General features: G+C 38.1%; 1 protein-coding gene across 6 annotated transcripts in view; it reads right to left on the reverse strand.

The window, feature by feature from the left end:
- The window catches only part of MPDZ (multiple PDZ domain crumbs cell polarity complex component), a 668,265-nt gene extending 658,492 nt beyond the window's left edge, over positions 1–9,773 (reverse strand). For 3 of the 6 annotated variants that reach the window (XM_060409468.1, XM_060409467.1, XM_060409458.1), the window contains exon 1: positions 9,549–9,764. The gene's annotated coding sequence lies outside the window, so the exon portion shown is untranslated. Of the gene's footprint in view, positions 1–9,548 lie in introns of all 6 variants that reach the window. The other 3 variants (XM_060409464.1, XM_060409475.1, XM_060409470.1) reach the window with 3 other exon arrangements.
- Between the last annotated feature and the right edge of the window lie 1,183 nt (positions 9,774–10,956).

Here is a 10,956-nt window from a genome sequence, read left to right on the forward strand (position 1 = left end):
AGTTTTTATATAAATCTAAAGACTATTTTTAAATGTGTTTATTAAAACAAAAGAAAAAAAGGAATTAACGGCGTCCTCCAGTTTTGGTGATGTACACATCACAATCATATATGGGGATTATGGTATTGGAGGTATGAATCCCTTTAACAACTTGACCCAGAATCTTTCCTGGAAGTCTTTAAAGTTTAGTTGAGCTCCTTCTAAAACTTGCTTAGATCTACTGATGTTTTAAGACAGGTAGGTTGGACTTAATAAGCTCCGTTTCCCTCTGGCTTCATAATTTTATGAACCTGTAATTTATTTAACAGTGCTGAATATCATTTGCCCAAACGTAATTAACACTCTCAGAGGCCCAATTTCTTTCAGACTTGGGTTGAATCCTATGTTTGTGTGATAATAATATAAAAAGCACCAACACCCATTTAGGTATACCAAGTATTTTACCTCTAAGAATTGCCTACAGTGCAAGATACCTGGGTTCCATCCCTGGGTCAGGAAGATCCCCTGGAGAAGGAAATGGTAACCAACTACACTATTCTTGCCTGGAACATCTCATGGACAGAAGAGCCTAGTGGCCTACCATCCATGGGGTTACAAGAGTCGGACATGACTTAATGACTAAACCAAAGTACTTGACCTCTTCCAATAATACAAGGGAGAAAGGCTAGTTTGACATAAATTTCTTTCCAAATAATATTATAATGACTGCTTCTTAGCATCCAGTTAATTTCCAGGTTCTGGCAAATTAATACTAAGGCTTACACATAATTCTCCTGACCCCTCTTTAAAATATACAGATACACCAATATGATGGAAGAGTCCTACACATGTAATTTTACATATTCACCTTGGTAGTTATATGAGGACTGGGGCTTATCTACATTTCTCTCTACTGTGACATTCTTTTGTTTAAGTTTCTAAACAAGATTAGAAAAGTTGACAGGAAATCACAGATCTCTTTTGGAGCTATAAATTAAAGAGTAAAACTAGGCTATAAAACACCAAGACAGGTTTTCTTTTAAAGTATCTGAGACTTATTCAGATACTTGTCTTGTTCATTGTGATCTCTACACTTACTCCTCCTTACACTTACTATCACTCAAAAAACTGTGTGTTTTAAAAACGAAATCATGATTAGCCTGCATCTTCTATGCTTTATTCTGGCAAAGCCCTCACAGTTTTTTAAGGCAAGCTATTCCCAGGGAAGGTCATGTTTCCTACCTTCATTAGAGTGATGAACATGTTTTGAATGCTTAATAAACTTTACATAATAAGATCAGTATCATTTGCCCAAGGGGCAAATAGATGAACCATGTAAGGATCTGGCCAACAGAGGAAGATGGGGAGGGCTCCACGGGTCCCATATTTCTTCCTCTGTTTTCTGTGACACTGTTAAATTTATTTTCTTAGTGGACTGGCCAGTTTTGTTGCAAGGCTGTAAATGAATCCCTTCCTTGCCCTTGAACTTGTTAAGCTCTCCAGCTTCTATGACTTTGCCTGGCAGGCTGCTCCACATCCTAATGACTTTTTGCAAGAAACAGAACCTCCTGGTATGTATGCGCTGCCTTGCCATCTACTATTAGGCAAGCTCACTTCTAAAGTTCAGGGCTTGAAGCTTCTCCTGCTGTTTCTCTTTTGATCAAGTTTCATCTCTGAATAACTGAAAAAGGAGATGATATGCGGAAGGAAAAGAGGGAAGAGATTGGAAGAGAGAGAAAGAGGAGAAATGCTTTAAAAATGGGCCAGTACCTAATTATAATTCAAGACACCGACAATTTAATAAAAACAACTCCTCCAGAATGCAGCCATAAGGAAAGAGTTTCCACAATCTGTTCATCTGCATAATTAGTGATGGAGGACCTGGGAACAGTTGGAACATTGCTGAGGAAGGCCCAGGTCACATTATTGATAACATAAATAACAAAGATACAGATTTTCCCAAACTACAAACATCAGAATGTAACTAACAACAACCTAATAGGAGCACAGAAAACAAACAGAAAGCAGATAAACTCTGGAGCCGGGCAGGCAGAAGCCTGGAGTCAAGCACACCATTCATCAATCTAAATACCCTCAGGTTTCTTAGAGTCACCCAAAAACAGGAATGTGGGAAACACTCATCTGTGATGCTCTCTGCAAGTATGTGTGACTACAGCTGTGAGGATGCACGTGACACGAGTCAGACGCGCAATCTTCATGCATTTGCACATGAGACCATAATTCATTTAGAAAAAAATTGCCATGCTAAACTTAGTTATTTAATGGCACAGAGAGACCTGGCAAGCAAGCGCTGGAGACACAGTCTGCATTTCAGAACTTAGCTGAATTCCATGTAAGGGGCTGCTAAGTCTATTTAATACCTTTAAATTTTAAAAATGATTGACTTTATTGTCTGCATTATAAAACTCTGTGCATCTTACTGCCAGCTTGAGAAGGGCCATGAGAACCACGACAACCCTATCTGTGTTTTTACCCTCTGTATCTCCAGGTCTTTCCAGAAGGCTGAGAAGATAGTACACTGATATTTTTTTAGAGGCTGCCTAGAGACAAGTAAAGCAAAAATAAGGCTGAGTTAAGAATCACTTAGAAATCTACTATCCAAATACTATCACTATTTTGCAGCTCTTGGACCTGAATTTCTATGCAGACAGAGATACAATTTCCAAAATTATTTTTTTCAAACCAAAGATTGCTACATAGAGGCTGCAGATACTAGAGGCTGCAAGATATATTAGTGGCAGAGAAACCAGTCTAAGGTGTATATACACATCAACCATAAACCCTGGCGAATCTGACTCCTTGGTGTCTTCAGACTGTGAGCTATCCTTCGTTGTATGAACAAAGAACTGTATTTGAGCCCAAATATTACAGGTGACAGCCTAAGAGACAAGTAGAGAATGTTCATTGCACATACCTCTGTGTCATGCATGACTGTCCCTGGAGTAAATATGTGAATAGTTTCAACCTTGAACAATAGAAAAGAAAACAGTAATAACTTTCTAAAAGTATATGTGGCTTTGGGCTGTAAGGCTATAAAAACCACACACATACTTGCGGTTTTGAAAAATCCTTCAGACTACAGAGGGGAAAATCCTGTCAGACTGGGTGAAGGAGATAAAAGGCAACCTGTGCTTTCAGTAGCAAATTAACCTGTTCCTGTAGAACTGCAGTAATTGGACACTGGTCATAGACTAGAAGGCCTCTAAAGCTTAAACCTACCATTATTAACAATTGGAAGGAATCAGAGGAATTTGTACTTTAAAAATTAAGTAGCATATCATTAACACATGAAATATACAGATTTTATTAGTTTATTTGGCAAATATTTACTGGGTTCCTACTGTTGCTGCTGCTAAGTTGCTTCAGTCGTGTCTGACCCTGTGAGACCCCATAGACGGCAGCCCACCAGGCTCCCCCGTCCCTGGGGTTCTCCAGGCAAGAACACTGGAGTGGGTTGCCATTTCCTTCTCCAATGCATGAAAGTGAAAAGTGAAAGTGAAGTCGCTCAGTCATGTCTGACTCTTAGCGACCCCATGGACTACAGCCTATCAGGCTCCTCCATCCTTGGGATATTCCAGGCAAGAGTACTGGAGTGGGGTGCCATTACCTTCTCTGGGGTTCCTACTATGTCCCATATATTCCTCTCAACACTGAAATGACCAATTAACAAAGTAGACAAAAATTCCCCTGCTCTTATCAAACTAAAATCCCTGTGAGAAAACAGAGAAACATTGTATCTCCAATGTTACTTTCATAATTTAAAAATTATGCTGTCCCTGGGCAGGTGCATTTAACTGACAAATGGTTTAGCGCATTGGGCAAAAACCATTGAATAAATGCTTGCAGGTGCTGAGAAGTAAAACATAGGAAGCCTCAGAGGGATAGGGAATAAAAAAGCTGAGCCTTTGTGTATCCCTAGGCAGTGGGACAGAGATAAGGTTAGAAGTTGAGCATAACCACGAATTATATCTGCTATAGAAGAACTTGAATCTAAAGAACTGAGGGCTCGTTTGAATCTAATGGACTGCTTTAGAAAATTCTGGAATGTCTCTGTCGTGTTTCACTGGGTCATAGAAGGAGCTTAAAGCAGTGGTTCTCAGACTTCTAGATTTCATAGGTAAAACTAAAATTCAACAACAACAAAGGAAGAAAACAGTCATAAGGTTACTATATTTTAATTTCAAATGAGGATATTAAAAGACATTTAAATATTTTTAAAGGTAGAAAATAATACCGGAATAAATCTGAGTCACTTCTAAGAAGTGCACCTGGCATTTATACCAATGAATACTGGCTGATGTATCAGGATAGGGTGATGTATGGTATAGTAACAAATCTTCCCCAACTCCCAGTCAATCTCAGCAGTTTAAGACAACATGCTACATATTTTTCATGGTTAAGCAGGAATGGCCAATCCTTAGAGATCAAGAGTAACCAAGAAACCATTGCAAATGTGGCTGTTGTTGTGCTAGAGGGAAAAAGAGGGCTGTGGATGTTCCCTGATCAGCCATGAGCACTTCAGAAATAATACACATCATTTTTCTTACAATTCATTGGCTGAAACTAGTTACATGGTCCTATTCAACCACAAGGAGGCCAGGAAGTGGACATTTACTCTATGTCAGGTGTGAAGACAATATCTGATGAGCTGCACAGAGCTGACAGGCAATGCTGATGGGAGCCACAGCTCTGTGTGACATTGTTCTCATTTTCACAATTCAGTATGGGCTAGTGAAACCTTGGCCACATTCTTACATGGATCTAAGTCAGTATTTGAGAACAACCTGTGTGTGTGTGTGTGTGTGTGTGTGTGTGTGTGTGTAACAGTTGGGGGAACAGGGAAGAAGGGAGAGGGGCAGAGAAGAGGGGAGGAAAGGAGAGAAATGATGAGCATTTATAGGCCAAATAAAATTCTTCTCTGGAAATTGAGAGCTTTCTTGGGAATGTGTGCAAATTAACCCTGGATGGCCAACAATACAGAGAGAGTGTGGCCCCTGTGACCAAAGATGAACAGCCCTGAACAGCCCTGAGAACCGAGACGCTAGGAACAGCAGCGCGCAGGAAGGGCACTGCAGCTCAAAGCCTGTCCCAGTAGCATAGTCTCCTGCTCTTGCACTGAAAGATAATTTGCTTTAGCTGTCAACAACGTCATGCTTTATAATGCATTCTTAATCCACCCCCTCAAGGATGATTATTTCAACGTTAACTCTGCAACCCTGAACAGGTCTGAGTCGGCCCAGCAAAACCCAGCCACATTATGCTGACCCTAAAGGTTGCATCAGAAATAAAAAGAAGCTTGGTTTCCTGTGCTGTGTGCTCATTTAGTCATGGTTGTTTTGCTCTGTGTTGTTGCTTTTATCGTTGTTAATAAATGTGGCAAGACCAACCCTCCAAATGAAGTTAAATCTCTTTGCTCAGCCATTCTATCGAGCTATGAGGCAGGGAAGTCTTAGGCCGTTTTATGGAAATTCTGATTTTCAAAGTAATAAACAAATCTCAAAGGAACCAGAAAGGAACTATTGGACCCATGCCACACACTCTGTGTGGGCTCAAGAAACTGCATTTGATGATGGCAAATTTCCCTTTCAAAAACACCCTCAAACAAAGCCTAAGTTCCAGAAATGTTTTCTGGGCCAGACTTGCAGTAAATTTTCCTTGGAGAGCCTAAAGCAAGATGAAGGAAATGGAACTCAGAGAAACTTGGTACCCAAATGAGGGAATGAAGGAGTTCAAACAAAGGTGGACTACAACTAGATTTAGGCTCTTTATTTCATAATTCAAATAAATAATAGTCAATTTTGTAAGGGGAAAGGGCCAGCATTTGAATATTATAAGATATATATGTTTACGTAACTTAACTTTTAAAAGTTCTTGATAAAATTGGTCAGAGTGGTATAAAATGGAATGCAAATTCCTCTTTACTTATCACCAGGAATCCTTAGTTCTTCAAAAAAGTAAGCACTCTTACGCATTCTTCAGAAAAACTATAACTCCTCTATTAGTGTGTATATCTATGTGAATTTTTCATCTACCCAGATGGGATCTAGTAAACAGTTTGTGGTTTGTTTGTTTTTTTTTTTCCATTTAAATTTCTTAGATATTTATCTTAACATCGTACAGACACAGCCTGGGTAGATTTTTCTTCTCTACTGGAACTTAAAAGAAAAAAAAATTAATCATCTTTCCCTTTGGATTCATTGAAGATCTGCTCATGTGGACACCAACGATTCATTTAATATGTTGTACTGACCAAAAAAAAAAAAAAAAAGAAAAAGAAATCTCTTGCATTGAAATATCTCAGGATTAAATGTTAGTTGCAAATGAGTGAGACTATCATCTTCTCCTGAGCTAAATTACCAAAGTACTAAAAAAGTGTTTTTGATCAATACATTTGCCTTTGCAACTGGCCCAAAGGGCTGTCAGATGACCGAGAACAGATAGAACAGAAATTCCAAAGTGTGTTTGTACTATTGAAAACATCCTTGCATACCCTCCAAAAAATGAATCAAAAGTTTAGAAATCAGAATGTGCCTCTATATCAGGTTATTCTGAACTTTGATCAAAAACAGCAAGAGCAACATGTGGAGAAGAGCTTCAATGCAGTGGTCCCTCGAGCAGACCCAGCAGCTCAGCATGGCAACTACTAGATCAATCCAAGTGCACAGGGACACTGGAGAACATTTAATGATTTAACTGAAGCTCTTTATAGACCAATGTATTTATCACTGAGGCAGATTATGAGAATGCATACAGCCAGAGAGGAATGAGACTGACTTAAAGGAATGATAAACAGCTACTTATTGAGCATCTACTTGTCAGATACTACTCAGCTCCTTACTTTAACTTTCTCATTTAATAAATGTCCCTAGGAAATATACTTCCTCCAAGATAAACAGATTACTACCTAACAGAAAAGAAAAGTCATTCATCCAAGTCACACAGTCAGTGATGGGTTGGACAGGGCTTCAAATGTATGTCTCTGGTTACAAAGACAGTTCCCTTCCCACTGAACAACAAACCCTCTTTGAAAATTATCTATTCACTAAAATATGTGCCAGGCCCAGATGGTTTTACAGCTGAATTCTATCTAACTTTCAGTGAACAGATAATCCTTATGATATTCAAAAAATTTCTGACCATAACAAAAGATGGAAAGCTTCCCAATTCAATTTACAAAGCTAGCATAACCTTATTTCCCAGACCTGATGAAGACAGAATTTTAAAAAAACACACAGTGAAAACTTTTACTCATGAATATGAATGCAATACAAAAACTAATTTATATACAAAAATCATCAAATAAAATCCAGGTGCACAGGACAAGAATAGCATCCCATGACCAAGGAGAGTACATGGCAGGAATGCAGGGATAGTTCAACATTAGAAAATATGGCAACATAACTCATCAAATTTACATAATAAATGAAAAACAATATAAACACATTAATCTAAAAACTGTCTCTAAAATGCCATTTTAAACTTAAAAATAAAAAAATATTAGGTTAAAAAAAGAGAATATAGCAGAAGTGCCAAGACTTTATTTAAAACTGATAGCATACATCATACTAAAAAATGTATGTGATTTGTTTCAAAATGTATGTGAAATCAGTGATCACAATTTAAACAATGCTGTTTGGGGGATTCTAAGATAAAATAATAAAAATAAGTGGTATTAACAAGGAAAAGAAAGAGACAAATCCATTACATGCATATGTTTTCCTAACTAGTAACTCAAAATACTGAAAAAAAAAAGAGAAGCTAATAACATTATAAGACATTTTATAATGTGAGTGAATAGAAAAGAAATAAAATGAAGAAACTATTATGTCCCAGGATCCAAAAGTACACCTTATAATAAAGTCATTTTCCATCATATTAATACATAAATTGAATGAATTTTAATGAAAAATTCATTCATTTATTTTTCTTAGAACTACAAAACTTATTTTAAGTTTCATTTGGAATATAGATGTATGATAATTGGCAAGAAATTTATTAAAAATTAGAATAATGAGAGACAGGGCTTTTTCCTGCCAGACACTCAAACTTTTTAGATATGATTCCAGAGGGAAGGTTTTCTGTCTGTGTTATTCCCCAGGACCAACACAATGGTGGCCGCATCAAGTATACTCAGTGATTACTATTCTAATATACAAATGAAGCAAGCTAATGTGATTAAAAAGCTTCCCTGATAGCTCAGTTGGTAAAGAATCATCTCACAATACAGGAGACCTGGGTTCGATCCCTGGGTTAGAAAGGCTGGAGGAGGGAAAGGCTACCTTCCCGCATTCTGGCCTGGAGAATTCCATGGACTACAGTCCATGGGGTTGCAAAGAGCTGGACACAACTGAGTGCACTTCACTTCACTTTGCTTCAGTGTGATTAAAAAGCAAGATTCTGGCCCATGCATGAGCAGATAAATCAGCAATAGGGACAAGAAAATCAACCAGCTGACTTACAAGTCTATTTTATTACACGGTAAAGTGGCTTTTCATTTTGGCAGGGGAAAGCCTCAGTATTGAAACAATTGCTTTAAGAGTTTTGATTCTCCTTGTAGAAGAAATTAAGTTGAATCCCTACATCACCACAAAACAAAAAATAAATGTCCAATAAATTAATGATTTAAAATTTGAATACAAAAGTTATAGGCATGCATTACCTACAATGTTACTTAGCCAACCCTGACCCTCACCTGCCTGTACTTCCCAGTTCCCAGCTTTCACTGGCCCAGTGGGACTTCCTTGTCCAGATTAAACTTGGCTTCTTTCACCCACTCTTCACCATCCAACACCTGCTCTTTCTTTCTGGTGTTTGTGACTATTGTCCAGATCCCTACTCCAATGGGATGAAATGTTCTTAGAAGGAATTTGCTTTCCAGATGTGTCTTCGTGGCCATATTATTTGTAACTTAATTTGGTAAGTAGTATTTGACAGAATAATAAATGGGAACAAATTAGTGGGATTGTAATATTAAGGTTCCATTGCATAATTCTGTGTTCTAAAATCATTTGTGCCAGGCAAATGATTATTAGAGGAGGCAGAAAAATAAATAAATAAATGAACTTCCCTTCTATGAGATATTGCAAAAAAATGCTCTAAGGTAAACTTAAAGAGAACAGGGAGTTAGTTGATTAATCATGAAAGAGAAAGAGAAAATAGGGATATAATCATCACAATTGTCACCCTGTGCTGAAAACAAAAATCAAAAGTTCATTGTCAAAAGTCCTCTGTGGTGTTACAGGAATCTTCTGGTAATTTCAGATACAATAACCGAGTACCATTTCTTCTTTAACTTCTCTGGGGCTAGAAAGTGTGAAACTAAATTAGACTCTGAGAGTCTTTTTTAGTCTCTCAAAAAGGCTACAATTTTGTTCATTCATTACTTCCTGGAACAAAGCTGTGAGAAATACCTTATCCTTAAGACCAAACAAATATATGACCATTCTGTGCTTCCTCGCTGCACAATAAAATAGTTTACATTTTAAGAACCTCATGTAAACAGAATAAGGAAATCAGATCTTAGAGTAACTTAACCAGACTGCACTCACCTTACTTGGGAGATGATGTAATAAAATAGATGGAATATAGACCTGGATGTCCTACAGTACTGAGTTCAAATACCTGCCGACTTTTAGGGAAATTCTTTAACTACTGAGAATTCCAGTTTTCTCTTCTCTGAAACAGGCATACTAAATAATCATGTCTCTTATAGGGGAAGTGCCTTGGACAAAACTGCTCCTCCTGCTCCCTTCATGTCCCTTCCCAGCAGAAATTTTGAGAGGAGAAAAAGGACATATTCAAAAATTCCATCTCTAATAGAGAGAAAATGCATATCCAATTTGCTATTAGATAAGGCTCATTCAAAAGAAAGGTCCAAGGCATTTTTAAGCACCAGTTTCATCAAAAGACATGTATTCCAACAACAGCATATTGATTTTATTCTACATAGGCTCTCTGCAGATTCAAACATTTGTTTTCATGTGGGACAAGATTTTTGGCATCCATTTAGTAAAATGTTGGGTTCTTAGTTTGCATAACTGTTGCGCCTGTAATGAGCAGACACAAAGCCTTGGCTCATTTTGCTGCCCTCCCCTCCTTTCAGAGCTGCGGCCGATTCTCTCACCCATCTGCAGCCTAGGGGAGGCTGTTCAAGGCCCTGCACCAAAAGCCTGGAGAGGGATGCTTCACACAGCAAAGCAATCCACAGTAAAGCGATCCTCCATTTTTCAGCATCCGGAGAATTTGTGAAGTCAATGTCATCGTCATGGAGCAAGTATTCACCACCTGGGTTACTACAGCTCTTCCCAGAATTAATCAGTGTAGAAATTCTTGTGAGCCTCATGGACGTCACCAGAAGTGGTATTCATGGTGATTACACACCTAGTTTTCTCTCTGAAAACCAGCATGCACTTTGTTTGGTATGAAATAAATTCTTTTTAGATGAAACTGATCATTTAGTGAAGGTCTGGTGTGAGGTGACGTCACTCAGCTTTTTATTAAGCAAACGGTTAAGTAGTTTTTTCTTTGTTAGTAGTATTAGAAAAAAGTGGGAAAAGCTGTATGTCACAAGCGTTACTATATTTTACAATAATACCCGGGGAGTGTAACAACACTCCTAATAACTTAACATTTTCACCTATGTCACCTCATCAATTCTAATTTATTCTCCCAGTAGCTATGTGTTATATAGACTTTGTGTTTCAAGAACTACTAGGTGCTAGGGATAGAGGGATAAGATCAAGCTCCTGCCCTCAAGGGGATGAGGGTTCACAGATGAGTAAACAGGCCTTTCCAGGACAGTGTGGCAACTCTTAAAATAGCAGACAGCACAAAGAGTTGCGGTCGTACCTAGAAGGGATGCTTAACTCAACTTTGGGAGGGAATGGACCAGTTCTTTCCTATTCGGGCCTCCATAACGAAGTGAATAAAGTCAAGATGAAACCAGAAAAGTAAGAG

The sequence above is a fragment of the Ovis aries genome, chromosome 2, assembly GCF_016772045.2.
Source record: "Ovis aries strain OAR_USU_Benz2616 breed Rambouillet chromosome 2, ARS-UI_Ramb_v3.0, whole genome shotgun sequence".
NCBI lineage: Eukaryota > Metazoa > Chordata > Mammalia > Artiodactyla > Bovidae > Ovis > Ovis aries.